Raw genomic sequence first — 27,920 nt, 5'->3', positions numbered from 1 at the left:
ACTGCCCACATGCCTCCGCTCAAAGACTACACTTGTTTGCTTACTTATTTAATCCCAAACCCTCTGCACCTTCAAAGGGCCCCTTTGTGTCCAGGATGAAGTGGAGCATTTCTGCCTTCTGGACACGGTTTTCCAAATGAGCTTCCAAACACAGAAGAGCCCCGATTCCTGACAGTAAGATAGCACTGGGATTCGGGCTGGCAGAGTCAGTGAACAGGAGGGAAGAAGAAAAACAAGAGACAGGATGCATTTTCAGCAGGTTCCTCCAGACGAACAGTTTGCAGTTTCATTGGAAAGGATGCTCAGGAGGAAAGAGACCAAAGAACATGGTGGGGAAAAAGCAAATTCCTGGCTCAGCAGTGTGACTTCTTCCCTTGACAAGATAGGCACAAGGGAACAGGGACAGGACACATTGAAAAGGGCTGAGACCAGGCCAGCGTGATGGGGAAGGGGACTGTCGCCTCCCAGCGAGGGCGGCCTGAGTCACAGCCCCTGGGCTGGGTCCAAAAGGTTCCCTGCCCATTTTATTCATCACTGAAGCCACAGAAACACTGGGAACAGAGGGTGTCTGGCTGAAACTGCCCGGCAAGTTCCACAGGGGGAGAAGCTTTCAGAGAACATGGGTGAAGTGAAAAATCAGCACAAGAGTTTAAAAAAAAAAAACCAAAAAAACAAAAAACCTGGCCATTAAAGAATATATTATTCGGAACTGACCCAAGAAAACTCAGAGGGGATATTTGCACTGAGATGCACCCTGTTCCCCAGTGGTTCAGGTTCTTCTAATAAGAGGCAGGATTACCTAGTGGGCAAGAGCTTGGCCGAGGAGCCAAATCGCCTGGGAAGAAATCCCCCAGCTATGCCACCGACGTGCTGGGTGACTTTGGGCAAATGCTTGACCTTTCTGTGTCCTTTGGTTTCCTGATCTGCAAATCGGGGCTGATGCTAATAAATGTACTTACGTCAGAGAGCTGTCTGTGAGGATTAAATGAGTAAATATGTCTAAAGCACCTCGAGAAGGATCTGGCATATAATAAGTTACCAACACGTGTTAACTATAATGACCACACAGTTTCAACAGAAAATAGCTCCTTCGCGCTACAATGTTCTCACAGGTGCAACAGAATAAAAGTTAAAAAGGCAAAGCAGCATGAAAGCAGGTCAGACCGAAGAAGGATTCCGGAAGCTAGGAGACCGTCCTGCCTGGAACAAAGCTGCGGATGGCCTTACCTGCGCACAACTCCCAAGGAGCACAGACGGCTGATCACTGTGCCGGCCACAGATGCAATGAGAGCTCTGAGGTCCCCCTGGCATTTCCAAGTTCTCGGGGTGGCAGGACGGCCCAGTTAGACTGCAGATCGGAAGTGTGGCTGAGACTGGGGCTCTGTCGCCGCAGAGGAAACAGCACAGCCCCTCCTTGCACTGAAAAGCAGCTCTGCCCTCTGGCTGTGCCCGTAGCTGCCGTGGTTGGTGACCAGGGCCCGGCCCCCCGGGGCAGCAGAGGGGCAGAACGCAGGCACGGTCCACAACTGGAGGCCAGCAGCACCGTGGTCCCTCTGTGCGGCAGTGACATGTCTCGAACCCACTTGCCCTTCATAGCAGAACCCCTTCACATCCTTCGCTCAAGATAAAGGCCCCAGACTTTTCCATGCAGAGGTATCTTCAGGGGCGATGAATGGCCATTTCAGACAGACACATGCACCCCAGCTAAACCCACAGCTCTGTGCAAACATTCCTCACGCACCCCCGGCACCCCAATTTTTTTCAGTTAGACTGCTGCAGCTTGAGAATGAAGCTGCAATTAAAACAAAGACAAAGGGCCACTATCAGTCATTATTTCTGAAATAACAAGCAACTAATTGGGACTTACTGTTATTAAAACCTAAAGTGCAGGCAGTAATTGAACTGCGGCTAACGAGGATTTCGGCACCAGGCTCTGTGGCCACCACTCCATTCCCCTGTTTCCGGGCGCAGGGGTCTGTTGTTAGAGGAAATGAATGGCCTCTTCATAGTCCTCCAAGAGATCTTAGTCATTTCAGAGATTTCTGCTGGGGAAGACGGTATGGCCGGGCAGTGGGGTGAGACAAGGCACAAGTGTCAGAAGCCTAGGAACACATGGAGGTTTCTAGATGGGCTGCCATCCCTCTCAGGATGATGACATCATGCCTTTGGGAAATGGCTGCAGGGTACTGTCAAGTCAGTGGGAAAAGAGCGGAATTGGCTCCTTTATAAATAGATGTAGTGAGCCCCTGTAACCTATCAGGAGCTCCAAGAGATGCATTTATACACATCAACTCGTTTACTCCTCCTAACTGCCTTAGGAAGGAGGTGCCATCAGGAACTGCTTTATAGAGGAGCGCACTTGGCTCAGAGAGGTGATGTCACCCGTGGGAACTCACCTGACCACCACACAGAGGGGAGCCAAGGTCGGAACCCAGAAGGAAGGGGAACATTCTTGCAAGCAACATGGTGATGTGAGCAGGTGTAGAGTCAGTGGGGACAGCTGGGTGTGACCATCTTCTAGCTGCCTGGTGAGCTTGTCAGGTTACCCAAACATTCCATGCCTTAGTTTCTTCGTCTGGGAAGTGGGGATAATCATGGCTCTCTAGTGGGTTTGCAGTATAGACTACACAACATGCTGCATAGAAAGCATTCAGCACAGTGCTTAGTGCGTGATGAATGTTCAATAAATGCCAGCTATTATTATAGGTGCTGTTCCAGTGCTCTCGGGAGCAGCACTGAGTGTTGAATGAAACTCATCATCTGAGCATAGCAGGGCTTTTGCAATAGTGGAAGCCATGGAGGTCTTCGTAGAGTGTCTGTCTGCCTCCGTCTCTTGGGAAGGGGGCAAACAAACCCAGAGGGCTGGCTCTGCTCTGAGGCCACTGCCCTGGCGTTCGGGGCAGCGGGAAGCTGGCCAAGCTCCCAGACAGCCTGTCTCGGGCTGGGAGCACAGAGCCGTTGCCTCACCAGCTTGTAATGAGCTGCGTCTCCATCCTGATTAGGGGAACAATCTTCACTCAGAAAGATTCAGGGGAAGGAAGTGACAGCGTCGTGGGGACAGGGCATAACCTCGCCTCCTAAGGAGGGGCTGGCTTCTGGGGAGCTGATGACTTGAAGGTCACAGCCCAAGATGGTGCCCATCTCCAGGGAGGAGGCCGTGCAGACCCCACCGGGGCAAGTCTGGGTCAGAGTAGGAGACATACCAGGGCCAGCCCAAGCCTCTGTCTGCAAGCTGGGGAGGCAACTGCTCGCAGGCTCTGGTTTGCCAGGAAGGCAAGCAAGGAAACTAATATTCTCTGGGCACCTTCTGGGCACCAGGCCCGATGCCAGCCTTATGACATCATTACTGCCATCCACACCGTCCTATAAAATAGAATGTTAGGGCACCGTCATTTCCAAAAGTGTGGATTGCAGCCCATTACTGGGTTACAGAAACAGTTTAGTGGGTGACAAATAGCATTTTAAAAATAACATGATTAAAAAAAAAACGGAAAAAAAACCCAGAAAATTTCAGAGTGCACTGCACAGAGTACGGATTAGTATTGTCTTGTGGGAGTTGTGGAAGCTGCATTTCTTTAGTGGGAGTGTGTTTGGGAACTGTGTTGTCCGGGGGAATAGAAATCATGCCCATTTCATAGAACTGTTGTAGGGATGGAGTGAGTCAATCCTGTAAGTGGTTAAGGCAGTGGAGCCCGGTTTGCCAGCACCGCCCATGTCCCCTTGCAGACAGTCCAGTTTCCCCGTACACGCCAACAACATCCTGAGTCTCTCTCCTGAGGGTGCTCTCTGGCTGTGGGAATACATTTAGCCCAAGCACAGGGCAGGTAAACCGTGGCCGAGTGAATACCCCAGGAGCAACTCTCAGCCTCTGAGGACCGGGGAGCTGGTGGATTAACACCTCCTCCATGTAATGATTCTGAGAATCTCCCTCCCAGTCTCTCAGAGGGTGCCCAGTAGGGCTGAGCCTCAGTGGCCCACAGAAGCACTCCCTTCCTCATCTCCCTGCCCCTCTCTCACTCTGCTTCCTGGGGCCCCCTCCCAAATCAACTTCCTACATCTATATCCTTGTCTGGTGTCTAATCTTATTTTGGATGAACCCAACTTAAGACGAGCAGATCTGGCACAAAGTAAGTGCTCAATAAATGTTAGTTTGTAGGAATCATGTTCTTCTTGAGATAGGATCTGCATAAATACTTGATATGCACCATCTCATTTAATCTTCCCCCGAACCCTCTAAGGTAGGAACTGTAATTGTCCCCATTTTCCAGATAAGGAAACCAAGGCTTAGGAAACTTCAGCTCCTTGATCAAGGTTACATAGAAACCTTACATAGAAACCTACAGAAAGGGGAGAGCTCCATTCCAGACCCATGTGTGTTACCAAAGCCCTTGTTCTCAACCTCTGCCCTCCATTAATCTGCACAACCAGGCTGCCTGTCAATGCCTATTGCTTCCCCCATCTGACAGATGTGCAGATGGAAAGTTCAGGGAAGTTAAGCACTCGGTTCTCACACTGGCACCGCGAGGCTGGGACCAGCACCGGGCATTCGGACTCCTGGGCCTGTGCTTCCCAGAACCCTGGGAAGGGCAGGCATGGGAGAAATCCCCTTCCTTGTAAACAAGACCCCGAGGTGGAAGCTGGCCAGCTGGCCATTAAACTTGCAGTACAGGAGAGAGGTAGGATGCACACGAAAAGAAGGAACAGTCTTAGCAGGTTTACCGGGACTTCAGACAGAGAGAAGTCTGTTCTCGTGCTTGTAGCTCAACTTTTCAGCCTTTTGTTAAATGGGGCTGATGGTCACATATTAAGTGCCCCACTCACTGCTGGCTTCAACTTGCATCTTCTCATCCTTACCTCCAGCAGCCCCACCACTTCCACCAAAGTACCAGGAGTTGTATGTGCCTTCAGTCTGAGCTCCATCTGCATACAGCTCCCTGTGATTATTCACTAAACACCTGCTATGTGCTGGGTATCGTGCTAACCTCTTGGTTCTTCAACTGCCTCTTCTAGTAAATTGAAATAATCTTAGTATCCTCTTCACGGGAATGCTATGAGGATTACATGAGCAAATTGTGCAAACCACATATCTAACAAAGGACCCATATCTAGCATATATGAGGACTCCCAATACTCTGCATTAAAAAACCAAACAATTCAATTAGAAAGTGAGCAAATGACATGAAAAGCCATTTTATCAAAGAGGATGTATAGATGGAAAACAAGCACGTGAAAAGGTAGGCAACATCACTAGCTCTTAGGGAAATGCAAAATAAGACCATGATGAGATGCCACCATACACCTATTAGAAGAGCTAAAATAAAAAAAATAGCGATAACAACAAATGCTGGTGAAGATGTGAAGAAACTGAATCACTCACACATTGCTGGTGGAAATGTAAAATGGTACAGCCGTTCTGGGAAACAGTTGACTCTTTCTCAAAAAACCCAAGAACTGTACTCCTGGGCATTTATCCCTGAGAAATGAAGACTTATGTTCAAATAACACCTATACATGAATGTTTATAGCAGCTTTATTTGTAATAGCCCCAAACTGGAAACAACCCAGATGTCTTTCAATGGTTGAACTATGGTACATCCCTACCATGGCATATTACTCAGTGACAACAAAGGAATGAACTATTGATACACACAACAACTTGGCTAGGTTATGCTGAGTGAAAAAAATCCAATCTTACAAGGTCATATACTGTGTCATCCCATTCAGATAACACTGTTGAAATGAAAAAATTCTGCAGATGGAGAATCTACTAATGGTTGCCGGGAGTTAAGGGTGGTAGAAGGGAGAAGGCTGGTATTTCTATAAAGGGGGAGCATAAAGGAGGTTTTTGTTGAGATAGAATAGATCTGTATCTTTTTTTAAAGATTTTATTTATTTTACAAAGAGAGAGAGAACAAGTAGGGGGAGCAACAGAGGGAGAGGGAGAAGCAGGCTCCCTGCTGAGCAGGAAACCTGATGCAGGGCTCCATACCAGGAACCTGGGGTCATGACCTGAGCCGAAGGCAGCCGCTTAACCCGACTGAGCCACCCAGGCGCCCCAATAAATATGTATCTTGATTGTGGTAGTGGTGACACAAATCCACACAAGTGATGAAACAACACATACCTATAAACACATCATCATAACAATGTCAATTTCCTAATTTTGATATTGTGCTACAATTATAAGATGTAAGGAGAAAACTGGGTGAAGGGTATGAGGGATGCCTCTATGTTTTTTTTAAAGATTTTATTTATTTATTGAGAGAGAGAAAGAGAGCATGAGCGGGGGCGGGGTGGGAAGTGGCAGAGGGAGAAACAGACTCATCGCAGAGCAGGGAGCCAGATGTGGGACTCCATCCCAGGACCCCAAGATCATGACCCGAGCCAAAGGCAGATGCCCAACTGACTGAGCCACCCATGTGCCCTGCAGATCTATGTTTTAGAGGAGTGGTAAAGAGTTTCGATCATTGCCTGAGTAAGTACTTAATCAATATTAGCTTTCATTGTTATTACATAATTTTCCTTATTACTGTATACAAGGCATTTCATTTAATGCTCACAATAAGTTTATGAGGAAGATTGTTTTTACCCCCATTTTACGGACTGGAATACTAAGACTTAGGCACATTAGATAACTTGTCTAAGTTTACATACCCAGAAAGACCTAGAAATTGAAGCCAAAATCCATAGACCTCCCATATACATGTGGGTACAAAGGCCAGTAAGATCAAAATCTCTGCTCTAGTCAAGCTTATAACATAGTGACTGAAGTAAGAGATATAACTCAAACCCAAGCAGAATGTCATACATGCTGTGTAAGTTCTGTGGCGGGACAGGAGCTGGAGGAAAAAAAGAATTCCAACTGAAGAGATCTAGGAAGGCTGCCTGGAGGAGGTGGCATTTGGGATTGTTTTGAAAATAAGTAGGAGCTCAGTGGGCATGGAAGGGAGTAGTGGTGCAGGAAAAGGCATGTCAGGCAGAAAGAACCTGATTGTTAAGGGGTGGGAGTGTTTGGAGGAGAGCAACAAGCCCAAGGCATGTGACCAGAGGCAGATGCAGATTAAGGAAATGCAGAGAGCAGTCAGCGAAGATGGACTTGGAATGACAGGCTAGGGATTGGGTTTGTTCTCCCAGCTTTGGTTCATTGTAACCTCCAAAGTCTGCTGTGGACATTAAAAGAGGCAACGTCGACAGTACATGCGCAATGAAAACAATGTACACAACAAGGGGCCGTGTTGAAACAGTCAGGCAGGGCTGCACAGGGGGTTCTGGGCTCCCAGGAAGTGAAGAGGTCCTGGAGGTCTATATAAGGACCTCCAGATAAAGTTTTCCAGGGTCCTTCCAAGGCCAAGCCCCAGCAGATCCTGAAGGCAACCTCTGCCTCTCGGGTGTCCTAGGGCCCCACAACAGTTATCCTGGGCTTTGGAGTTTTCTTTCTTTTTTTTTTTTAAGATTTTATTTGCTTATTTGACAGAGAGAGAGAGAGACGGCACAAGTCGGCAGAGTGGCAGGCAGAGGGAGAGAGAGAAGCAGGCTCTTCACTGAGTGGGGAGAGCCCGATGCGGGGCTCGATCCCAGGACCCCGGGATCATGACCTGAGCCGAAGGCAGCCGCTTAACCGACTGAGCCACCCAGGCGCCCCTGGAGTTTTATTTCTTAACGGTAAATTAGGAACCCTATAGTTAGTAAGTTAGGAACCATATAGTTAGTAAGTTAGGAATACTTGTACTTATTTATCTTCCTTCTCTTTGCTAACTTCTGTGTGCTCAGGATCCAAGACTGTCTGGGTCATCGTTGAACCTGGCTCAGAGTCGACCGCATAGAGGTGTCCAGATTCAATTCCATTCCATCGATCCAGTGTTGATTTATCAGGCACCTGCTAAGCACAGACCCTGTGCTTGGGATTGGAAGTGAAAGAACAAGATGCAGTCCCTTAGCGGAGAAGAGACAACCATGGTGCAACACACACCGAGCAGTGGCTGAGCCAACGGTCTAGAGGCAAAGCGACAGGAAACTACCCAAACTGACCGGTGGAGACAGTAACATCTGCGTAACTTATCTTTAAAAATGTGGAGGTGAAGCCTCATTCTCCAGGAGAACGGGCCCTGCTGGTTGTTGTGTCCAGAAATTCTTAATGTGGATAAACTGAAACACAGACCATGCCTCCATCTCAGTAAATGTATTGCAATGGTGACGATGAGACCTGTAATTTTTTTTTTGCTAAGGTCATGAGTGAATATTGGAAGTAAATGACCTCCATATTAAAAACGTATTAAGAAATAATACATTTTAGATCGCTAGCCAAAATAGCAATGTACTTTCTGCAGTCCGACTTCCAGAGCTCTAAGGTGAATCATTAGAAGAAACTAGAGTCCAAAGACACTAGGTGGGAAACTGATGAAGTATGTCATCACTATGTCCATATTCCAGTGAAAAGAAAAGAAGCTCAGGAAGAGAACTGTGACAAGGCTGACTGACAGACAATGGGGGATGAGGGGGTGTTGACATGAGATCTTTCAAAAAGGCCTATCTTGAAGATAAGCCGACTCAGACTTTTTAGGAACTAGCTGACTTTGATGGGTAGTGGAATGAATCATAACATGTAAAACTACTTAAGTAAAAATTTATTGACTAAAAAAATTTTTATGGACTTAAAAAATTGTAGAACTGGTATCTGGTTGTCTGTGGGTGTTTGCAGTTAGGATTGTTGCTCGAATGTTCACTTTGCTTTGCCTCTACTGGACTATTCCTGGGGCCCGGTTTAGCTGATGCTTTGGGAAAATGATTTTGAGCTGTACAGATAGCTTTTTTCAGATGTACACTTAAGCTACAGAAGGAAGAATTAGATAAAAGGAGCAGCTGAGAGGGACCTCAAAGATCCCCTGGGACACCTGCTTTCAACCTTGGTTTTCTGGAGCCTCAGGGTTCCAGGTGGGCAGGGAGACAGCTCTGGGGTAGGGAATGCTGAGGGCCGGGGCTCAGGGTCTCCTGCCTCCACCAAAAGAGCTCGGTGGAACCTTTCTTGCACATTGACATTCCAAATAAGTTGGAAGAAAGCTTCCATGGTTTAAAGGTTCAAAACCCACTAAGCTCGTCCTACACAGCCATCACCATCTTCATCACCATCATCATCATCACCACCACCACCACCATCACCACCACCACCACCATCATCACCACCACCATCAGCACCATCATCACCAACACCACCTTCATCATCATCACCATCATCACCATCACCACCACCACCTTCATCATCATCACCATCACCATCATCACCACCACCACCTTCTTCATCAACATCACCATCATCACCACCACCACCATCATCACCATCATCATCATCATCAACACCACCACCATTTCTCACAATAGCTGATTTGGAGTGTTTCGCATGTGCCCGATGCTGTTAAAAGTGCTTTGCATGCATTATCTTGTAATCCTTACAGCAACTCTAAGAGGTAGGTACCATTATTATCCCATTTTACATAGGAGAAGACTTAGACCCATGGGTTATATAATTTGGCCAAAGGACACAAATTATAAACAATGGAGCCCGGCTTTGAGCCTATGGGACTGGCTTCTGCACCCACATGGTTTTCCACTACCTGGTGCTGAGGAAGGTTGGGCCCAGAGAGAGGCAGGGACTTGTCCCAAATCCCACAGTGTGCTCAGCAGGGACAGAGCCATTCCCCTGCAGAGCTCTTCCTTCTGACCTGCTCCTTCCTTCTCTCCCTCTTCATCCTCAGTGTGCCTTCTAGAATTAACTCACAAGTGGTTTTAAATAGACCGTCTCTTGGTTGCCAGGCATCTGTGCTCCCATCCTGGGAGCAGCTGATGGAGAGGAGCTGCAATGGCTGGTCTGCTTCAGGCACCCCTGTTCTGAATGGGGCTGGGGCTCTCTCGGTCTACTGGCTTTGTTTCTCACCCTCTGCTCTAGATCAAGTGGGCTTTGGGCAAGGCATTCCAGACACTTCACAGGCTGCTCTGTCTGTCCACCCAACTCTGTTTGCTCCTCTACACACACCGTAGCCATTGCAGATAAGTATATGCCCTGCCCCTTTGCCGGGGCTGTTCCCTCTGCTGACAACACCCTTCCTGACTTGTTGGCCTGGCGTACTGCTCCTCAGATGTCCCCTCTCTAGGGTCCTGACCTCCTGCCAAGGCAGAAACAATCACAACGTCTCCAATACCCTCCCTGTAACAGCACCTGTCACCTGGTACTCTAACCATTGACTGACTCCACTTCCTTGATTCAAAGACATGCAGGTGGTCCCATTTTTACTGTACTAAAATCAGGATGGTTCTGACAATCTATGCTCCTCACTAATTTGGGAGTATTTCTTGCCTCCTGAAACACTGTTGCTGAATCGATGAAGTATTTTGTAATCAGTGTCATCTTAGGATCCAGGAAACACAGGACTTCTCTTTCTCCCTCCAGACTGAGCTCACCTGGGTTGGGGTGAGCCTTGTGTCTCTGGGCCCCCAGCAGGTAGCACAGGGAGGGACAGAGGAGGGACCACTTGGTGGTGAGTTGTGGTGCTCATGAGCTGGATGGTGCCCTTTGTGTCCAGGTCGCCACGGGTTACCTTCAGGGCTTTAAACTCCAGTCATTTGCCCACTGCCCATCATGTTCGTGCAATGGCCTTAGCAAGAGCAGCAGACTTCATTTCCCCCCTGTGTTAGTTTGCTACGGCTGCCATAACGAAGTACCACAGACTTGGTGGCTTGAGGAACAGAAGCTTATTTTCTCCCAATTCTGGAGGCTAGAAATCTAAGACCAAGGTGTCAGAGTTAGTTTCTTCTGAGGTGTCCTTCCATGGCTTATAGATGGCCGTCTACTCCCCATGTCTTCACATGGTCTCACCACTGTCCATGTGTCTTGTTCTCCTAATCTCCTCTTCTTATAAGGACACCAGTCATATTAGACTAGACTCCACTCCAGTGACCTCATTTTAACTTAATCACCTCTTCAAAGACCCTATCTTGGAATACAGTCACGTTCTAAGGTACTGGATGGTAGAACTTCAACATATGAATTTTGGGGGATACAATTTGGACCATAACACCCCCCTAAGGTTGAACAAGCTCAGTAGGAAGCATGCCAGTTGCAAAGTCTAAACTGTACTTCACCCTGTGCTCTGCCTCCACTTCCCTCTCTTAGAAGTAGCCACAACAGCCCAGCCCCTCGCGCTTGGCTTCCCCGAATTTCCAAGAGAACTTTTCAGCATACCTTCTTCTGATCTCTGTTATCATCTATTTAGTTCCTGGCTCCTCATCCAGGCCTTCCAACAGAAATTTCCAAAGGCAGCTGCCCACCACTTCTCCTCTCTGAGCTTCACCCCTATATATAAATTATGGGGATCTTACACTTGATAGGATTTTTCAAAAACTTAGCTTACTGTTGTCCTACACCTTGCCTATGGTATACATCACTAGTCAAACACAGCACATTTTCTTGCAGAATCTAATGCCAGGCAGCCAGGCCAAGTGTGTTAGCTTGTGAGTTGGGTCATACTTGCAGTTATGGATCTTGATGTCCTTGAAGGGACCTTCTAATCAGAAATCCTGTGGATCCTTGGGTACAACATCCATACACTAGATTGTCTGGGAGAGTCCCAAATTTATAGGATTTTTACTCTCTTCAATAAAAGCAACTTATAAAGTATTGAATAAGTAACGATAAGTGTCTGGATTCTTTTTGGGGAAACATTTGGCCAACCCTTGGACTCTGGGCCCAACAGATACAACTTCGATGTGGCTAGGTGACCAGGAATCTGATCTTTCTGTTAGATGGCCCAAGCTAGGGAACAAAGGAATAGAACTGGTAGGATATTCATCCACTCAGTTATTCCTTTCACAGAATTTACTGAGTACCTATTATATGCTTGGCACTGCTCTAAGGGATGAGGATTCACTGTAGCTACAAAGGTAGCTATAGTCCTCATTGTTGGCCAGGTGCTAGACCCAATAGCATTCTATCTGTATTTAATCTTTCATGGCCTCAATTTTGGTACATTTCCCTTTCTATAGCAAATATTGCTCATCGTCCACTAAAATTCATGTACTCCCTTCCATTGCACATAGTTATAGATGTGAAGGGGTCTCCCTCTCCCAGCAAGCAACTACAGTCCCCAGCCCCCTTGGCATCTAGGTTTAGCCACATCCTTCACTGACAGAATATAAGACGTGACAAGAGTCACTTCTGGGCTGAGGCGTATATGAAGCAGGTGAGCCTTCCCTGCGTTCATTTTCATTTCCATTGGCTAGATGCAGGTTACTTTAAGGCTCTAGAGAGGATGGTGAGGTCACAAGGTAGAAGGAGTCAGGGTTCCTAAATCACTGGGTGGATGAAAGCCACCCACTGTCGCCAGATAGATCAGCCTTGGACTACGGTGTAAATTTTCTATTGCATTTGAGCCTTTATACATTTTGGAATGTTTTTGTTACAGAAACTTACATTACCCTAACCAACACAACTTTTAAGTGGAGTCAGTCTCATTGCTACACCAATCAAGACATATCTTTGTAGCTCCATTGCCTACCTTCAAGAGACCTCTTGGGTGTGGGCACGCAAAGGAAATGTCCCTCAGCCAGCAATCGGCCCTTCCTCTAACACCAGTGCCTTTAACGCAAACTATGAGGGTTTTCCATGCAAGGGGCTTAAACAGCCTGGTAAAAACAAGCTTTCAACATTTAAGAGAGAACTAACTGTAAAGCTTCCCTGAGAAATTCCCAAGCACCGTATTCCTTTGCCTGGGAAATCAATCTGGGTCCAGGACAATTTTCTAAGCAGCCAGAAATCCTTTTCTGGGTCTCCAGCCCCACTGGCTGAGGCCCCATTGCTCACTGAGTGAGCAGGCAGAGTAAGGACCACCTGACAAATAGAAATTAGTGAGTCATGGAAGCCCCAGCCCCACAACTGAATCAATAGCATGAGTCAGAGTGCTACAGAAATAAAGAAATCCCATTCATAAATTTCCTCTCACCCCAGCTTACGAGCTTTCGAAGTCATAAAGTCTATGTGCAGCCAGAAGACCTACAGTTGTCCAATTAGAGGTTTTATCCAGGAAAACACACATTTTCAAAGTTACTGTTTGGTCCCCATATGCCGGGAGAGTAGCAGGCTGGTTTGGTGTGTGGTGCCTCTGGGCTTTACAGAACTTTCCACTTCAGTGAGATAAAACAGAGGACTTCTCAGAGCCTCTCACCCCCGAGGTGCAGCGCACAAGGGGCCTAGAGACACCCATAGCCACCATTCCTGGGAGAACTCGGGAAAAGCTGGAATTGACCTGAACCAGATCATCTGGGAGGGGAAGAACAGCTTAGTGTTTACTACTTAACTATTCTTGAGTGCCAGGTCCTGTTCTGAATACACAGCATATATTATTGCATTTAATCTGTATCACTACCCTGCAAGGGAGGGTCTATTTTTTCCTCCACCTTTCAGATAAAGAAAGTGAGGCTCAGAGAGGTCAACTGACATGCTCAAGGTCACATGGCTCAGTGAGTGACAAGGACCAGATCTGAACTAGGGATTCTAAAGTACTTGAACCTCTACTTCCTGTTGCCACTCATGATCCCAGGATCTTGCTCTCTCTGTCTAGCCACGTCAGCTGTGCAGGATGGACATTCAGATTCAGGCCAGAGTGCAGCATGTCATTACCAGTGGGAGCTCAGTTGAAAAGTGTGACTAATGTGGGGAGCCAGGACTGGAGAGAGCCCCTAATATTTGCCAGGCACTGTCCTAACATTTTACTTAGATTATCCTGCTAAACCCTCATCATCGTTCTGCAAAAGAAGTATTATCAGACCCATTTTACAAGGAAGGCTCAGAAGAGTGAAGAACTTTCTTGAAGCCACATGGATAGGATGTGGTAGAGGGCCTACCTGCACAGAGACCTTGCTTGCTCAGGAACGTTATGCTAGACACTGAGTTTACCCACCTATGCATCAAATGGCTTCTATTCTTGGGAGAGATTTCTTTTTTTTAGCAAATGCCACCTCTACTTGGGCACATTCAACTGAGACCCTCCCTGATGGTCTGGGATATTGAGGCTTGCACATTCGTATTTACTTTTAGGCCCCTTCCTGGCTGAGTAATCTTGAGAGTGTCCCTAAACCTTTCATGGGATTCACCACGACCCTAGACCGGAACTAGACCAGAGGTTGGCCAATTTTCCCTTGAAAGAGCCAAAGAGTCAGTATTTTAGGTTTTAGGGTCCAACCATCCTCTGTGTGGCCACTGCTCAGCTCTGCCACTGTATTGTGAAAGCAGCCATAGACCGTACAGACGTAAGTGCGCGTATGGCCAGAGTTGGCCCACAGGCCTAGAAAGTATGCAGCCCCACGATCTAAGTGGTCAAAGGATCCCACAAGTAAGTGAATTCCCACTGTGTAAGTGCTCCAAAGGAGAGGGAGCGCCATGCTCTGAGAGTGTATTCCCCAGCAACTGGGCTCAGGGTGGGTGGTGGCTTGGACAAGGTCACTCTGTGAGTCAGCCCAGGGCTGAGACTGGGGTCCAGGTCTCCTGCTCTCCCCTTGGGATCCTCCTGGCACGCATGGGCTTCCTGGCCATCTGGGAGTCTCCTGCAGAAGTGGGGCTGGTCCTGCAAGCCCAGTTAGGGGCAGGGGGACTACAGGCTGCCCCAGGGAACAGCGTGGGGTTTCTGCAAAGGATGGCGGAAGTGGGGACTGGGGCCGCGGGGCTTCCACCGGCCAACCGCTGGCTCCTGTCTCCCCAGCAGGGCCGGGCGCTCACAGCGCCTTCTGGAGAGTGTCCTGGCTGCCGCCGCAGCACACACATGCACCGGTGCTAATTTATGAAAATCCCTGCCCGCGGAGGCCAGGGCTTGCTGCACCGGAGCCCGCCTGAGCTGCTCTTCTCCTCTCTTGTAGCCACAAAAGGAAATGTTGGCGAGGTCCTCAGAGGAGGGGCGGTTGGTGGGGAGGGGACGCTACTGGATTTAATAGCAGGAATACGAGTCATTTGTCTTATTGTAGAAAAGATGTGTGTTTGGACGCAGAAAATGCTCTGGATCCTTTCTTTCCTCCCCTTGCAGGCATGAAAAGCCTGGAGCAAAACAAAACGCTGCTGATTCCGAGGCTATTTTGGGCGCCTCTCACTGATTGTCTGCTTCCGAGGCCCTCGGCACACGCCGCCTTCTCAAAGAACGGTTTGAACAGATTGGAATGGGGAATGAATGAGCATCTTGCCGTCCCTGCCGCCGCCGCCTCGGCCACTGCCACTGCCATCGGAGCAGAACATAGCCCCCCAAGGCCCGGCCTGGCCCGGGTCGCTCAGTTCTTCCCTGTCCCAGATGCCCACGGGCCCCGTGCTTCCTGCCCGCGCCGTGCTTGCTGGCGCCTGAGCTGGGCTGCCTGCCCCGTGCCAGGGAGCTCGTTACCGAAGGAAATAACTCCGATAAAGGGCTAAAAATAGCCTGCAACGATGGAAAACATTTTGTTGAGAGATCTGTTGACAAGAGGGGAAACAGAGCTGTGAAAAAGATAGGGGGCGAAGGACACAGAGGAAGAAGCGGGGCTGACAGTGACAGTCTGGGGAAGGCAGGTGGAGCAGGGTCGGAGCCCAGGGGCCAACACAGCCCCACGGATGGCCAGGCCCCAGCGGCCGGTCTTTGTTCTCCCCCACTGGTCCCCAGCCTCAAGGCAGGGAAACAGGGTGAGCGGGCAGTTCCCTTCCTCTAAGACGGATCCTGGAGGATGGCGGTCTGAAATGCAGCCCCGTTGGGGAAGCAGGTGCAGTACAGGGGAGAGGCTAACCAAGAACTTGGAGTTCCGTCACTTACTAATGCAGTGACCATGGACGAACCACTGAACTCTGAGCCTCGGTCTCTTCGTGTGATGAATAAACACAGCGTTAGACCCGGTCATAGGGCTGTGCTGGTCATACCTGCATTCTCATTAGCGGAGTGGAGCACTGTGATCACTTGGCCTTTTACAAACATGGACTGAGGACATTTGATGAGGAAGATACAGTCCTGCTGTAAGATATTTCAGTTTCTTAGGGGACACAGCACAGAAGGGAGAGCCCTCCCTTTGGAATATAGAACCAGCACTGCTTGCCCTGAAACAGCAGAAATGAAGAGCCCCAGAACACCTTTTTGGGGCCACAGAGACATTCCTTCCAACTCTATGTACCTAGTATGCATTCTGTTCTGGAGAAAGAATAATAGAAAGTCTCAGTCTGCCCTTTTGAAACAGCAGGTAAATAGATATATATCATATTGTGCCCAGAAAGGACCATAAGAAAATTAGGTCTAAGAGAGAACCATGAATACTGCCCTGGGAGCAGCAGGGAAGGTCTCCTAGAGGAGGAGACATGGGCCAAGTCTTGAAGAACGTGCAGGATCTGGCCAGGCAGAAAGGAGAAAAACGCATTCCCATGAGAAGGAACAAACAACATAGTGTTTCTGAGAACAATGTCTGTAGCTGGAAATGGCTGGTGTTTAAGACACAAGGACTGGTGATAGTCAAGGCATTTACTAATTGCCATGGCAAGGGACCAACCAGTCAACAGATGCTGGCCACAGGGCTGGAGAAGAGGGTCCTAGAGCCCCTCTGTGTGCCTGGATCTGCCCCTGGATCTGCTGCTGGACTGTTGAGACATCTCGGGGACTGTGGCAAGGGCTGGATGGTTGAGGGCTGTTGAGCAGGGAGACACATAGAGGGCTCAGGGCAGAAGATATCACCAACTAGTTGAGATGTGGTTACACCAATGTGTGCCAGCTAAATGTCTGCCCCTAAATGGAGGAAGAAGTGGAGGGAGAGGAACCCTAAGGATGGGTACAGGGTCTCTAGAACCCATTGGGAGATAATGAGGCACCCCAATGGGCAGAGATTTGGGATCTCTACCATGACTTTTGCCAAAACAAAATATAAATCTCAATATGTAACCTGTTTATATGTGGATCTCCCACTCAAGATTTCACCTAGAGGAAACATTTTGATATTAGAAAGATGATTCATGCAACGCAACATAGTTTCTGTTCTTTGATGAGCAGATTGGACATCTGAATGGCCTCCCTTAGCCTTTGCCACCATACTGTGGAAGGATGTGTCTTAAAAGGTTCTGAGAGTCGGGGCGCCTGGGTGGCTCAGCCGGTTAAGCAGCTGCCTTCGGCTCGGGTCATGATCCCGGGGTCCTGGGATCGAGTCCCGCATCGGGCTCCTGGGTCAGCGGGGAACCTGCTTCTCCCTCTCCCTCTGCCTGCCTCTCTGCCTACTTGTTCTCTCTCTCTGTCAAATAAATAAATAAAATCTTTGAGGAAAAAAAAAAGGTTCTGAAAGTCATTCTTTCTTCTTCATTCCCACGGCAACCTCCCCAGTTTAGGGCTTATCATCTCTTCTCTGGACTAACACAATTGTCTCTTCACCATGAGCCACCCCCTCCCTGTCCTGACTCCTTCAACCCACGCTCCAAGCAACGGGCAAAGTGACCTTCTAAAAATATGCATCTGATCATGCCACTGCCCCCCAAGGGATCCCCCTGGTTTTCAGAAGAAAATACAACTTCCTTAGTCTGCCATCCAAGGCCCTTCATGACCAGGTATCTCTTTCAAGTTTATCCCATGTCAACTATCACTGCCCTGTAGAGGCAGGATAGACTTCATTAAGGCAAGACTTGTGTCTGGGTCAGTTACATTAGGCAGACTCCGTCCATCCAAAGAGGGGCTAGGGGTTGTTACAGGCTGAATTATGTCTCCTAGAAACTCACCAATCTGAAACATGTCCTTATAAGACGAGGAAATTAGGACACACAGGGAGACATCAGGGGCACCATGTGAGGAACGAGTGAGAGGTCAGCTATCCATGAGCCAAGGAGAGGTGACTCTGGGGAAACCAAGTGTACCAGCACCTTCATCTTAGACTTCCAGCCTCCAGAACAGAGACAAAACAAATTTTTGTTGTTTAAACCATTCAATCTCTGGTATTTTGTTATGGCAGCCCTTGAAAATTAATACTTAATACTTAAGCCTAAAGTAAAAGTAGTCAGCTTATCACCTTGTCAGACTACCTCAGCCTGATGCCATTAAGAATTTCAATTTTAGGCGCCTGGGTGGCTCAGTCAATTAAGCGTCTGCCTTTGGCTCAGGTCATGATCCCAGGGTCCTGGGATCAAGCCCCACGTCAGGCTCCCTGCTCAGCAGGGAGCCTGCTTCTCCTGCTCCCTCTGCTGTTTCCCCCACTTGTGCTCTCTGGCTCTCTCTTGCTCTCTGTCAAATAAATAAATAAAATCTTAAAAAAAAAAAAAAGGATTTCGATTTTATAATTCCTATGGTCTGATTCCATGCCCAGCCAGCAGGCTTCTGAATATATTTAGCTTCCCACATTACTGTTCTATGCGGTGTGAATTCATGATGAAACCAACAGGAGCTTTCCAGACTCTGCAACGGTTAGGTTTCTCCCTGTGTGACAGACACAAAGAGGCATGGCTCAAATCTTCCTGCAAAAAAAGGACCTGAGAGCCAGTGGCAGGGAGTGTGGTGTGCCTTCAGGCATGCCTTGCTCTGGGCAGCCCCGACCGGTGACCCAGCAAGGCAGTGAAACAAGGGCCCAGCTACTGTTGTCCAATGCGGGACCCCTCCGGTGGCCATCTCTGCTTGGGCACTTGGTCGGTCCTGGGCTGGCAGAGGCTCTGTCCCATCTGTAGCACAATCCAGGCTCCCCCTGCACAAGCACGCTTTCTGCCCTGTCCTTCTCCAGATGTTGCACCCTGGGACACCATTTACACTTCTTATCCCATCTATACCTGCAGAATCCAGCCTGCAACGCCCTGCAGATCAATGCCTTCACGTCTGGACTATCGACTGGTCTGTGGGAGGTGGTGGGGAGGAGTCGCTTCAGAGTCCTACAAGCTGAGGGTCAGGCCAAGGCTGCTGTAATCATGACAAGAGATCTATTTTGGGAGGCCTTCCGGCCGGCAGCCAGCACACATATCTCCTGGGGACTCCACAACCTCAGACCCTATTTCTTTCTTTCAAATGCAGTGACTGTCATGATCCTCTGCAGCCCTTTCCTTCCTCGGAAGGCTGAACTTTCACAGAGACAAGAGGAGCATCCAGAATACAGGGATAAGCCTACTCCTTGTGAGTACCCCAGAGGCTGGCCCAGGGTTTGGTCCATCTGAGGGCTTGATAAAGAAATGATGGTAGCACCCAGTGGACGGCCATTAGTCATCTCTGCTTGGCCATCTCTCAGGGCAACATGCGTGTTCTCTCTGAGGCTTCTGATTAAGGCCATGGAGACTGCATGAGAGGGAGAAAGAACATGCACTTTCAAAAAAGGACAGACCAGGAGTTCAATCCCAGGCCCACTGCATCTTAGCTCTGTGCTCTCGGTTATGGGGCTTACTGGTCTTGCCTTGTTGATTTTATTTATTTTTCTTTTTTTAATCTGTAAAATGGAAATAAGAACAATCGTCATCTGATGGGGCCCCATCCGGATAAGTGAGAGAACATCTGTTCTATCACAGAGGCTTGGGTCTGGCCTTACCCACACGAAGAGTGTCAGTTATAGCGGGGTATGCAGGAGCTATGCAATAAGAGCTACTTCTTTCCCTCTTTCTTTCTTTGAGCTTTCCAGGCACTAGAGTGTGCAAATCTTTATAACAAGCTAAATATATACAAGTTAATCATATTCATGTATTTTCATAAATTAATAAGCAGTAATTATACATTGTAGCAACTTCTAAATAAAAGCCCAAAGTAACTATTTCAATACACCAAAACGTTAACAATGGTTATTTCTGGGTAGTGAAATTATGGGTGATTTGTATTTTCTCCCCAAATTTTCTACAATTAGTATGCATTGTTTTGAAACGGGAAAAAAAAAGAGAGAAAGAACCGTGAGGAGGAAGAAAGCCGTCCCACGGTCCCCCCATGGTGGGAACTCTATTCACCGGCCTCGGATTCTGCTGACAGTCTCTATGCCTCCAAGGACCTGGTGAGTCATCAAAAGTTTGAAGTAGCTTAGAAATAGAAGATTTTACAGCGGAATGTGGCAAGGCTGCCCAAGCTTTGGGCAAGTGGGTCTGATACTTTTCCTTTTTACTCTGTGGCGCAGGATCAGAAAGGAGGGTGCTAACTGGGGGGTGTAGAGAAGGAGGGGAACCCACTCTGGCATGGATGTAGGCCCCAGTTTGGGGGTTCGCTCTGCCATGTGCTAGATGGGGGACCTGGGGCCAGCTACCCTGCCACCTTACCCTCACGGCCCTCAGTCTCCGTGTCTTAATTATCATTTTCTCTGAGAAGCCTTCCTGGGCACCCCTGGTGAAAGCATGCACCCTGATCTGCTCAACCCTCCACGTTACGATGGTCTCTTCATGGCCTGTCCCCTCTATAAAGCTAGGAGCAACTGAAGAGCAAGGAGCAGGTTTTACCCACAGCTGTGTCTGCTTTGCCTCTCTTGGCGCCTGGTATGGAGTAGACCCTCAATAAGCATTTGCCGAATGAATGCCTGAATGACTGACCCGTGAGCCTGGGCAGGGCCCTGGAATGGCAGAGATGACCACCTACAGTCCCTGTCCTCAAGGCGCTCATGCTGTGGGTGGAACTCAGTCTCCCCAACTCAACTGACACTATGGCCAATGCCTTAAAGGGCATAAGGGAAATTAGGAGAAGAAGATTCTCCGGGGGTGGAGGGGGTGGGGTGGTGTCTGTAAAGTCCTTATACAGGAGGCAGAATTTGAGCAGAGCCTGGAAAAATGAGTAGAACTTCCCCTGCAGGGACAGAAGGCAAGGTGGGCAAAGGCACAGAGCCAGGCAGGAGGGTGTGTGCAGAGAGGAAGAAGCAGGAGCAAGGTGGAGGCCAAGAATGGAGCGCCTCGGGTGGGTGACCAGCAGGCCTGGTTGGCATTCTGGTGGCAGCAGGGAGCCAGACAGGTTTAGGAGTGGGGGGTTGATGGGGTCTGATTGCTTCTCACTGGACTGGCAGGATCAGGCATCTCCCACCTGTGCTCGATGATGCCAGCTTCGGCCAGCATTCTTTCGCCTGCCCATTAGGAAGGCTCAGAAAGAAGACCCATTTGGAATCTGGTCTTGAGCAAACAATCCCTCTAATTTAAACCAGCATCTGTGAGAAGGGCCGGCCTTGGCACAGGCCCTGAGGAACATGAACACGATTAACCTCTGCCAGTTGCAACAAATTAACTGCAGAAAGGACATCCTGGGAGCAGGATCTTAAGGGCGGCCAACACTTAGAGATGAGGCCTGCCTGCCTGCCTTGCCTGAGCTGGAAGAGCAGAGCAGTGGCTTCATTCGCGGGCCCACTGTTCCCACTAAAGAGTGCATCCTTCCCCAGGGCCTTTGCATGTGCTGCTCCTGCAGCCTGAAACCCATCCTCCCAATGTTGAGCGTGGTTGGCCTACCTGATCTTTCAAGTCTTGGTTCAAATATTGCTTCCTTAGTCATGCCTCTCCTGGCTCCCCACTAAAAGTAGCTTTACTACCCCCTGCCATCAGCTCCTAGTAGGATCCTATTTTCTGCTTTCATAATGCTTATGTTATTTTCTTGTACATTTGTTGATTTTCTCCTCCCTTGCTGGATTCCAAGTAGACTGAAGCTCCATGATAGCAGGGGTCATGTCTTGCTCCCAGCTGTATTCAGTGCCTAGCACAGTGCCTGACACTTAGTAGGCACTGAGTAAAAATGAATTGAGAAGAAGGAAGAAAGAAGAGAGAGAGAGGGAAGAAAGGGGGGAGAGGGAAAAGAAGGAAGAAGGGAGGGGGCTTCTAAAACAATAGTTCCCAAATGACCATCCCAGCCCCCAGCCCCACTGCCCTAAGGAGGTGATGAGCCCACAGAAAACCTCCAGGGCAGGGCCAGGGGTGTCTCATCCCCAGGGACAATACAGGTCTGGAAGTTGGTGCTGGATGGGAAGGGGAAGATGAAGGGGACTGACATTTATTCAGCGCCTACTGTGCACCGGGCCTGTTCTGCTGAAGGAAACGTTTCATTTTGCATTTTACAGGTGAGGAGGCTGTAGCTTACAATGAGTAAACACAAAATAGCTACGATTTATTTTGCATGGGGGTAAATAAGCATGCTACATAGATTGTCTCGTGGATCATACCCACAAGTTTGGGAGGTATGCATGGATTACCACTGAGATTGTATGAGCGGGGGGACACAGGGATATTCAGCAAACCTAGTCAATTTGCACAACTAGTCAGTGGCAAAGTCAAGATCAGAGCCCAGGTCTTTCTAACTCTTGCCTAGTGCTTTCCTTTGGCAGGAAACACCCTTCACACTCTCACGCTTACCTGTCCTGGCCCGGCCCTGCACCCCGCTCTCCCAGGGAAGGAGGTGGAGGGGAGTGCTTTTCCAGGCCATGGTTCTCAGCAGACTTTTCAGACAATCCCCAGCGCATCCGCCGGCTGCTCCTGGAGCTGATAATTAGCCTGCCACCTCCAACTGCTGAAAGCTGCTTGGGCCACCTGACTCCGTGCACATGCCAAAAGTGCCTACGCACACAGACAGGTGAGGAGGGATGGGCCTTCTGGCCCTGCAGAGCAGCCAGCTCAGAAACCACCCAGGGAGGCCTCCCCGGCAGGCTGGGGTGCAGGGGAGGGCCAAGGCATCGCTTTCTGTCCAGGATAGAAGGGTACAGTCCCTAGGCTCTGTTGCCCAGTGACAGACAAATTTCTTAATCTCTCCAACCCCCACCTTTCTCCTCTGTAAGGCTATTGTGAAGATGGAATGAAATGACATATGCCAAGCACTGCCCAAGGTTGGCCCAGAGGGACAGCTCAGCAGAGATTGGTTTTCTCTACTAAGCACAGACCTGTACCAGGTGAGTTCTAAATTCAGAACTTGCCAGCAAATCCTCCTTCCTAGCTGTATGCTCAAACCTGCAACAAACATGCATGGAACCCAGGCTCCGTGCCTGGCGTGTTCTGGGCGCCAGAGACAAGACAATGAGCAAAATGGTCAAAATCCCTGACTTCAAAGCCCTTACCATCTAGTTAGGGGCCTGGGGAAGGAGAGGGGACAATCCGCGAGATAAAGAAATAGATAATATGGTATGTCAGATAATGTGCCTCGAAGGAAAAGGTACAGCTGAGGGGGTAGAGAGGAAGTAGAGCAGAGGTAGCTGGAATTTCAGAGAGGGTAGCCGGGACAGCTCGCTGAGAAGGTGACTTCTGAGAAGTACAGGCAGTGATGAAGGCGGCCCTTGGGCTTCGCGGGAGGGAGAGGTACTTTCCGGACGGTGGAGGCAGCAGGTGCACACCTGAAAGAAAGGGGACTGACTGCCCTCTGAGCTCAAGCGCCAAGGCAGAGTCCTCACTAGGTTTCAGAGACGAAGCATTTCCCAAACAAAAAGTCAAGGGGAAAATCAGATTTTGTACAATGCCATTTGTGGCCAGCTTTTCAAAAGGAACGATGTTGTGCCCTGTTGGTTTGGTGGTTTGCTGTTTCTGGGAGGGAAACTGTCCTTGGCAAGCTTCAGCACGCTAATACAGGTTTCCCTAGGTGAGGATACTAACTAATATCATGATAAGACTTATAGCAAAATCACCATCATTTATTAAGCCCTTACCACGTGCCAGGCACAGTGCTGGAAGCTTTGATGTACACCATTACTATTTCCATTTTAGCGATGAGGAAACCAAGGCACAGAGAGATGAGCCCTTTAACCAGACTCACACAGACTGTAGGTGGGAAGCATGGAGGAGGGTGTGCCAGGCCAAGGGAACTATGGGGGCAAATGAGTACAGGGACTTCTTCTCGCATTTGCCCACTCCCACGTTCATCCACTCAACGTTGACTGAGCACCTACTATGAATGAGGCAGGCCCTGCATCAGCTGCTGGGGTTGCAGCTGTGAAGAAGGCTCTGCCCTCAGAGAGCTCACCAGTCTGGGGGGGTCAGAAAACGCAGTAAGAACTCACACTAAGTGTGATCAGCGTTAGGATGGGGGTGTGTGTGCAGGGAGCCCTTAACCAGGGATGAGGCAGAGGGCAGGGTATGTGTACGTGGGTGAGCAGGTGGATCAGTGATAGAAGACCCCTCAGAAGAGGGGACCTTTAAGGCGAGCAGGACTGTAAGAAGTTTCCATGAGGACCTTTTTTTTTTTTTTTTTTTTTAAGAAAGGATAACACGAAAAAGAGAGTCCCAGGCAGCAGGAGGAGCCCGTGCGCAGGGTCGAGGAAGAAAGTATACGTTGGAGGGACTGATACCCAGCATGGCCAGAGGAGAGAGGGCCGTAGTGAGATGCCCGTGGATGAGCCTGGGGATGCAGGCAGGCCCAGCTCATGAAGGGCCTTCCGATTACAGAGCAGTGGGCAAGGCCACTCCTGGGGAGGCAGAAAGCCAGAACTTACTAGTTGTGTGGCCTTGGGCAAGTTATTGAACTCTCTGGGAGGGGCTGATGAGACAGGAGAGAAGGAAACGGATGTGAGAACATTAGAGGTTAAGTAAGTCTGCAAGATGACTGCAGAGATCCATATACCTTGGCCCAAAACTGCATGGAAAGCCCCAGCTTGGCTCTCTGGTAGCTGAGTCTTCCCTTGGGATTACCACGCGGGACCCCCCCCCCCAGATGCCTCCCCTCCACAGCCCCGGCCCCCCCAGTCCCTGTCCCAGTTGGGTCTTTCTCTCGCCTTTCTTCCTTCAGCTGTGAGAAGTCCACAGTCGAAAGTGAAAAGAACCAGTTGTGCCTGGCTAGGCTGTTGCCAGCAATGGCTAAATGCTCAAGAGAAGAGAAAAAGAAGTATCTAGGAAGCTGTCAACTGGGAAATTCTGGACTGATGGAGACAGAAATATTTACTTTGCAGGGATAAATATTTCAGAAACAACCTTCCGTCGTCCAGTCTCTGGTCTGACGTTGATTTTCCCTCGCCAGGACGGCGTTCCCACTGCCTGCAGAAATGACAGCAACAGAGAGCATGGGCCCCTCTCCATAAAACACATGAAGATACCTCCATGATACTTGGGAAATTCTATCTCACAGGCAATAGTGAAAATGCCTGGATTTGAGTTAGACCTACCTCAATTTGCTCCCAGAACCTTCCTGTGCTACTCGGGTGACCATAGACTAGTAACCATGCCTCTGCCGGCCCCAGTTTCCCTGGATCCGATACCTAGATGGAGCTTAGAGCTTACAAATATCTTCGTGACGTGACTATAAGGATGGGGCACCCACAGTAATGTCTGGGTGCTCAATAAAGTAAATCCTCTTCTGCTGCTCTTCTTCCTCTCTACCCCATGAACTTCCTAGGTGACCAACAACTCAGAAATGCTTATATCCTCAGGCAGTACCAAGACTAAGCCATTGGCCACCAGCTGCCTGGGCTCCCCATCCCTCTGGTACAGGGGAGGTTGTCACAATGAGAATGAATCTCACAACTGAGCCAAATGGTGCTCATAGAACTCAAGTTCACAGATAAACTTGAGGCTTGCGGTGGTATTCAGCCCCCGTCCCCTTTGGATTCAGATAGGCCATTCATTACGGACCAGAGTCCGTTTTCCTGCCGACTAACAGTTGCAAATCAAAATGACCGCCTTGGTTAGCCCTTCAACAGGGATGCAGGGTGCTGTCCTGCAGTCTCTCTTGAAGTAGCATCCGTGGACCGACATCAGAGTTCTCCAGCACGAACAGGAGCAAGCCCAGCGCTCCAGGAGGAGGAACATGAAACTACGGGTTCTTTTCTTCCAGCTGCCACAGCTGGCATTACCTGTGGATGGAGAGAAGCGGGGAGGAAAAAGGAGACGGCCTGGGGCCGCTTCACCACAGCACCTTTGAAAAGCACATCTCACCGGGCGCTCACAAAGGCAAACATGTTTGCACACAGTTGCAGGGCATTTTAGTGGTGTGCTCAAGGCAGCGAGCGGACTGAGGCCGTCACTTCCCTGGCATTCACTCCTGTGAAAAAAAGGAGGGCTGTCAACGTATCATAGTCAGATCCACCCAGAACCCGTGCCAGATAGCCACGAAAGGGGTGCACAAGGCTGTGGGTTTCTCCGGCGATGAAGTAGCCCCTAATCAAGATGCTCTGACTTGTGGGCTTCTAGGAGCAGAGCTGAGCAAGGAATTGGTGCTTTCAAGACTAGGAATTTTGGGCAAATAAAAAATTGGGACTATGATGGAGCCACTCTTGCCACTCTCACCAAAGCACCCTTGAATAAGAGGGAAGAGGGGACTTTTAATTGTGGGACAGATTGGAACTTTAGTAATTCGAAAGACTGGGGAAATAGGAGAGTAGCCGGTGGAAGGGTTTGGGGGCCATGTGGAGTCGAGGGCAGAAGAGAGGCTTTAGGGTTTATAGACACCGGGGTTTACAAATTTGGCTGTTGGAGGATTGAGCGTATGTGATGTGACTGCCGTCCGGCCCACCAATCTGCGAGGCTCTCAGTTGGTGGTACATAGCATTTTATCTTTGCTTACTAGCTGTGTGGTGCTGGGCAAGTCACCAGACCTCTCTGAGCCTCAGGTTCCACCTTGGTAGAATGCTCATGAGGTACAGAAGAGAACACAGTCGGTGCTCAAACCATGGTGATTGGCTTCCTCGTGCCTTGTTCCATAGGGAATGGCAGCAACGGAGTTGACTTAGCTCGGGATCAGACGGCAGGACTTAGCTCACGCCCCCACCCCACTCTTCACCCCCACTCTGAGGTGAAGGGAGTTGGCTAAGTATGGTGAGCCACCCCACACCGTTGTGCTCCTTCAGATGGAAAAAAAGAACACGAGGCCCAGATAACAGCTCTGCCAAGAGACTCCTTAGAAAGATGCCGCAGCCAGCACCCTGCAGAGGACCTGCCAGGACCAGCCTGGGTGGTGAAAATGAAATCAACAGCTAAAAACAAGGTGCTTTCTGAGGCCTCGGGGGAGAGACCCAGCATCAAGCCAGCTCAAGGTCTTGCTTTTTGAGCAGCAAGAGGAAAAGCTGCACCTTGTCTTGTGAAGATCCCCAGATATCCCTCTCCACAGTGGAAGGAAGATTCAAGAAAGCATGATGATCCCTGCCTCAACCCATTTCCCATTGAGAGCCCTCTTCCTGGGGGATTCCCACAGGCTGTGCGCTGAAATGTGTGTGTATGGCTCCCCCTGCAGGTGGCTATTGTCATTGCACCCACCAAGACCCCTGCCGCAGAGTTGGCCGACTTCCACTAGCACATGCCCCCTGAGAGAGGGGTGGGGTGGCATAGAGTGAGGGACTGGCTCCTGGGACCACCAGGACCTCCATGTGGCTTCCATGTGCACAGCTGAAAACAGGAACCATCTCTAAAGAATAATGCCATTAGTAACAGCTAGTATTTATTAAGCACTTTCTAGATGCCAACCAAGCACTTTACCCGGTTTACCTCCCTAAACTCTCGCAATCACGCTATGAGGTCATCATCATTACTATCTGCACATATTACAGAGCTCAGGGGGTGTTGAAGGCCATACATTTGGTAACTGGCAGAGTTAGGGTTAGGACCCAGGGCAGCCTGACTCCAGGGCTTGTGTTCCGTCGTAGTGGTGGGTCTCCCACTTCAGGGTGCATGCAAATCCCCTAGCGTGCATGTCAAAATGCCAGTTCTAGGGCTTCCTTTCCCTAGATCTGGATTCAGAGTCTTGAGAAAAGCCCAGGAGTCTGCATTTTAATAAGCACATTGGTGACTTCTGGGTCGCTGATTCACGGATCCCACTTCAAGATCTACTGAGAGGGCAGGGGGCTGCCTCAACATCCAAGGGCTCAATAGCAAACAAGGTGGTCATTTTAATTTATGGTTGTTACAGGCAGAGAAATGGACTGTGGTCTATAAAGGTTCCTCTGTGTCAAAAGGGGACGATGAGTAAATTCTACCCTCAGCCTCCAAATTTATCTATAAAATCTACCCAGACTGTGCTGGGACTCTGATGGTAGAATCCTGCCCCCCCCCCAACTTGGTGATCCACCAGGAGGGCAGCCCGTGA

At 49.3% G+C, this 27,920-nt stretch overlaps 1 non-coding gene across 1 annotated transcript; it reads left to right on the top strand.

Annotated features, from left to right (window-relative positions):
* Positions 1-8,079: 8,079 nt before the first annotated feature.
* On the top strand, positions 8,080-8,214 carry LOC113915613. Its single transcript, XR_003517759.1, has one exon. It is a non-coding gene; the product is annotated as a small nucleolar RNA SNORA1 (small nucleolar RNA).
* Positions 8,215-27,920: the final 19,706 nt, after the last annotated feature.

This window comes from Zalophus californianus, chromosome 11, assembly GCF_009762305.2.
Source record: "Zalophus californianus isolate mZalCal1 chromosome 11, mZalCal1.pri.v2, whole genome shotgun sequence".
NCBI lineage: Eukaryota > Metazoa > Chordata > Mammalia > Carnivora > Otariidae > Zalophus > Zalophus californianus.
The sequence above is the reverse complement of the archived record's forward strand: the minus strand, read 5'-3'. Positions and strand labels throughout refer to the sequence as shown.